Here is a 6,000-nt window from a genome sequence, read left to right on the forward strand (position 1 = left end):
AAACTTTTTGAAATCAGGGCACATGCTGTGATGGTGGCTCCGGCCTTGGCCTCTAAAAAAAAAAAAAAATCAGGGCACATTTTAAATCCTACAAATAATTGTAGGCACATTATATACAAATTTCTGAGAAATATGTTATAATAATTAAATCAAATATTGAAGAAAAAATATAAAGTTCAAGCGTGCTTTTATGGTAATTAAATAAAATAAATATGACAAAATTAAATTTATTCTGATGTTAAAAAACATTTCTATGTTACATTTTTGAGTTATGCCTTTTAGAATTTGTAAAAAAGAGGTTAAAAAATAAAAAAGTTATCTTTTTATATATATAGATACATTCTTAGTAAGATTTAGTAAATTCGGCAGGTCCCAGCATAAATATTGTTGGGCAGATAAAATGTATTATGCTCACTTTGTTAAAAATAGGTGCTGCCCACGCGAGGCCATGGCCCAGGTGATATTAATGTGTGTTGAGAATCCTTGTAGCCTGGGGCTTGGTTTTGGGATTAAGCCTTTCCCACCCTTTTTTGATGTGGGGTGGTACAATCCAGTCATGCCTCAGAGAAGTGACTTTGTATTAGAGACTTCCCTATTTTGTATATTGGATTAAGAGTTTGGATTTCTACACTATAAAATAGGGAAGGAGCGGGAGCTTGGGCTCTTGGTTCCTGAGATTATCATTAGAAGAGAGAGCAGAGGAGAGCAGAGAAAGGCCACATGGAGGAGGCCAGGAGAAGCAGCCAAGATGGTGGAATGCTGAGTGAAATGCCAGTTTGTGTAGAGTTTGTATTTGGGATAAGGAAGGAGATGGGGAACAGAGGTGAATAAGTCTGGTGAGCTAGAAACCTTTGATTCTAGGAAACTCGGATAAGTCAGTGGCTTTGTGAGCACTGAATGTGACTGGGTTTTGGAGCCCAGTGTATGTTTTTACTTGCCCGCCGGGTGCAAGCTAGAATTAAAGACTATGGCCCACCTATTTGTGGCTCCATCGTTTCTTTACTGACTGTCCGAATCCAATGCGAACCTGCATAGGCCGGGCTGCTGTGATGGTGGCCCTGGCCCTGGCCACTGGCTTTACAAATATGTTAAGTTTTTTTATTCTTGTGTTTATAAGAAACATGAGCATGATGTGTCCTAGCAATTTCTTCAATGTTTGGGCATTGAAAGAATATATTTGAATATTTTGAAAGGCAAACTCTCATTTTCTCATTAATACATTGAAGAATTCTTCTCTTTTTACTCTTAATTGTGTTGAGTGCAGAAAACCCCCACCATACATATCATCTTCATTTTACACCAAACAAAGGATAGAAGAAACTTGCCTCCAGTCTTTCTGGGAAACATGGTGGGCAGTGTAAACAATCCAGCACCATAGCTTAACAGCCTTTTGCAACCTAATCAGGCAAGTGAGATGGGGGGGGGGGGGGGTTGGGCAGACTGTCAGTTTACAGCTAATTCCCCACACCTCTGTCCCCCAAAAATCTAAACTCCAAAAACTCAGTTGGTTTCTTGGTCCCCAACAGGCACATATTTCTCTGGAATACCATAGGGTGCACCTGGAAATCTTCTAGGGTATACCAGTGCACCCTGGAGCACACTTTGAGAACCACTGGCCCACAGGATAAGATCCATTCCTTTCTGTAGTACTAAAGACTTTCATAATCTTGCCTTAGCTAGTTACTTACCTCATTCCCAACTGTACCCATAGCATAATGCAGGGGTCACCAAACTACTGCCTGTGGGCCGCATGCGGCCCCCTGAGGCCATTTATCCGACCCCAGGGCACCTCTTTCATTCATGGTCAGTGAGAGGAGCATAGTTCCCATTGAAATACTGGTCAGTTTGTTGATTTAAATTTACTTGTTCTTTATTTTAAATATTGTATTTGTTTCCATTTTATTTTTTTACTTTAAAATAAGATATGTGCAGTGTGCATAAGGATTTGTTCATAGTTTTTTTATACTTAGGCCCTCCAATGGTCTGAGGGACAGTGAACTGGCCCCCTGTGTAAAAAGTTTGGGGACCCCTGGCATAACGTTTGCACCATCAAAACTGAAATACTCATAAATCCCTGCTGCGGACCAGCGTGGCTCCTAATAATGGTGCGGAATTAAGGAAACACACTTGTCAAAACAAAAACGATGGGACCAGGAGGACTCCTCAAACTGCCTGGCAGTATCTGAGTGCCTCATAGCCCCAGTTCACTTTATTATATAGACATATGCAAATCAAGGACCCTGATACAAAGTTGCACATCAAAGGCTAAGACAGGAACTCTCCCAAGGCAAAAACAGGATACATTAGTGAAATCTACAAACATCTGAAACAAACAAAGAGTCAGAGGAAGGGCATGTATATTGCTTCCAGCAACCCAAGGAAGCAAGTGGAGTGGGTGCAAATACTCAGCATCAAAGCCAAATATGGAGATGGAGGGGGGAGAACTTAGCCTTTTGCTAAGCCTCGAATCTATAATGGCTTTTTGCCATTAATGGTCCACAACAAATCCCTCCAAGTTCACATGAATATCTTAGATGCATTGCTATTTCTACTGCAAAATGTGTAATCTTGATAGGTGTTCTTCCTACCAAACATAGCCCTTCTGCACCTTTACCCAGCAAACTTCTACACAGTCTACATGCTTACCTTAAATCTCACCCACAGTTTTAAAACTCTGTATCCTCTTTATGAACTTAAAGTGTCTGGCACATACTACACACCAATAGGAAAGAATAAATAATGATAATGATAAGTTCCTAGAGGGCTCTGGCACTAAGCACAGAATAAGGTCTGGTAAAAAATAAAACTGACAATGATAATAACAAGCACTTGGAGGGCAGGGACTATTTTAAAATGTTTGTATCAGCAACATCAGAATAACACTTAGTAAAAGACAAGAGAGTTAAAGTGCAAACCATTAAGTGGAAAAATGAATACATGAATTTTGAAATTTTCTTGAAAATTCTATTTAAAAAAGCACAGGAATAAACCAGAGACAGCACTATGATGTTATAAGCACCTTAAAAATTAAAGCTTTATTTCATCCTTGTGTTTTCTATAACTTGCAAAAACAACCTACACAAGTTATTTGATAAATATATACTAAGTCAAAGGTACTTCATACAGTTCAGATTGCACCGTGAACTAGGTGCCACACCTAGGTAGCACAATAGCATTTGTGTTACATCTTTTATTATAATTTGTTGAGTCCTCAGTTGGGACATTTGAATATTTAGTATGATTATCTTTTGACGAATGGTGACAGAGCATCTTGTTCTATAGATATTACAGTCTTATGACAATTATCCAACAAACAGAAGGAAACATCTTGTTCTAATGAAGTCAGCATATCTCATTCTACCTTGATTTATATGAAGAGTGAAGTTGATTATAGTGAGACCTCTTTGGTATAACATGTGAAATAACCTATGCTTCTCAATAAGGCATCACCTTTCTGACTTTTCTACCTTCAGTGGATAGGTTTTTGTTTTTTGTTTTTTTTTTTAATTTTATTTATTCATTTTAGAGAGGAGAGAGAAAGGGAGAGAGAGAAGGAGAGAGAGAGAGAGAGAGAGAGAGAGAGGAGAGAAACAGAGAGAGGAGAGAGACAGAGAGAGAAGGTGGGGAGGAGCTGGAAGCATCAACTCCCATATGTGCCTTGACCAAGCAAGCCCAGGGTTTCGAACCAGCGACCTCAGCATTTCCAGGTCAACGCTTTATCCACTGCGCCACCACAGGTCAGGCCCAGTGGATGGGTTTTAAAAAACAATCTCATTGGGATTGCTGTATACTGGCTAAGTTTTATAATTCTTGTTGTTTGCCATTTGTTTATGGTACCAGGAAAGTATTGTTGAGTTTCTAGCTTTAGTTACTTTTCTAGTGAGACAAATCACTATGTAATCATAATAACTATTCATTTACTAAATGCAATTCATTTGTTGTAAAAATTAAACAAAAGGCCCATTTTTATAACAAGTCTTAATTGTTATAATGTAATTATAGAGAATACATACAACACACTAACTTAATTTTTTTTTTCTGCCTGACAAGTGATGGCATAGTAGATAGAGTGTTGACCTGGGATGCTGAGGATCCAGGTTCAAAACCCCAAGATCACCTGTTTAAGCTCAGGCTCATCCAACTTGAGTGTAGGTTCACCAGCTAGAGCATGGGATTGCTGGCCTGAGTATGGTATCATAGACATGACCCCATGGTCACTGGTTTGAGACCAAAGGCTGCTGGATTAAAGCCCAAAGTTGATGGTTTCAGCCCAAAGTCACTGGCTTGAGCACCTTATCTATTTTACATCTTACATCCTAAGGTGGTAAGTAAATCAAATAGTAATTAAGTTTGTGCTGATAAGCTCTAAATACTGTTGTAAATTTGCCTATCATCTGAAAAACTATATAATTTTCATGACTGCAGGGTGGCCTTAAAATCTATATTAATAGCCCTCTTAGAAAAGTGGTTATTGATAGTTTGGGCAAGGCAAATGTCAAAAATGGTTTATATTAAATTTTTTGATATATAATGCCACCTTGCCTTATATGTTATCTGTGTCAGTAATAACAATTACATACACCAATATTAACATTTTGGTTGAATAATTTAGGTTATATTCTACCCTATTTTGTGTCTGCAGCACTGCTCAGTCATCATTTTCACCCTTCTGGCATCATAGCAAGATCATTTCTCTACGCCCGCTGCTTGAAGACAGTCATCTGCAGGATTTATTGCTCATTTCCTTTTTAGCATTTGGTTTGCATCATTATTCCTTTTTTATTTTTTCTTTGCAAGAGAGAGAGACAGACAGACAGACAAGAAGGGAGGGAGATGAGAAACATTAACTTATTCTTGTGGCACTTTAGTTGTTCATTGATTGCTTTCTTATATGAGCCTTGACCAGGGGATTCTATCCTAGCCAAGCCAGCAACCTTGGGCTTCAAGCTAGTGTGACCTTTGGCTTTAAGTCAGAGACCTTTGGGCCCAAGCCAGTGACTATGAGGTGATGTCTATGATCCCATGCTCAAGCCAGAAATGCCATGCTCAAGCCGATTTGTCCGCACCCAAACCAGATGAGCCCACACTCAAGCCTACGACCTTGGGGTTTCCAACCTGGGTCTTCAGCATCCCAGGTCAACACTCCATCTACAGTACCACTGCTTGGCCGAGCTTCATCTTTATTCGTGTGTGTGTGTGTGTGTGTGTGTGTGTGTGTGTGTGTGACAGAGACAGAGAGAGGGACAGATAGGAACAGACAGACAGAAAGGGAGAGATGAGAAGCATCAATTCTTCATTGCGGCTCTTTGTTGTGGCACCTTAGTTATACATTGATTGCTTTCTCATATGTGCCTTGACCAGGGGGCTACAGCTGATCCAGTGACCCTTTGCTCAAGCCAGTGACCTTGGGCTCATGCCAGTGACCTTGGACTTCATGCCAGCGACCTTTGGGCTCAAGCCAGCTACCATGGATCATGTCTATGATTTTACGCTCAAACCAGTGACCCCTTGCTCAAGCTGGTGAGCCCACGCTCAAGCTGACAACCTTGGCATTTCGAACCTGGGTGCTCTGCATCCCAGGTTGAAGCTCTATCCACTGTGCTACTGCCTGGTCAGGCTGCATCTTTATTCTTAATTTTTACTCATTATTTGTGTGTCCTTCCCATTTAATGTGCAAATCTAAAGTTTTGAGATTTTTAATCTTCTGAATGAGTTCATCCAAAACTAAACTAAGAGTCTCTCATTTTGCTTTTGATACCCTGACTCATTAAAGGACCCATACCAGTTATTTTTAAAATTCTAATTATTTTCTGGTTTTTATTGATTTTTCTTTTATAGCTTTCTTTGATGGTAATCAAAACAAGTCAGAACAATGCTCATGACTTGTTTTTATTTTTTCCCTGCATTGTGAATTGGTATATAACAAAAGTGTTTGTGTTCCACTTTCAATGTCAGCCCACATTTATTCCTTTCAGTTCTCAGCATTTATTGCCTTTTCCA

Source organism: Saccopteryx bilineata, chromosome 5, assembly GCF_036850765.1.
Source record: "Saccopteryx bilineata isolate mSacBil1 chromosome 5, mSacBil1_pri_phased_curated, whole genome shotgun sequence".
NCBI lineage: Eukaryota > Metazoa > Chordata > Mammalia > Chiroptera > Emballonuridae > Saccopteryx > Saccopteryx bilineata.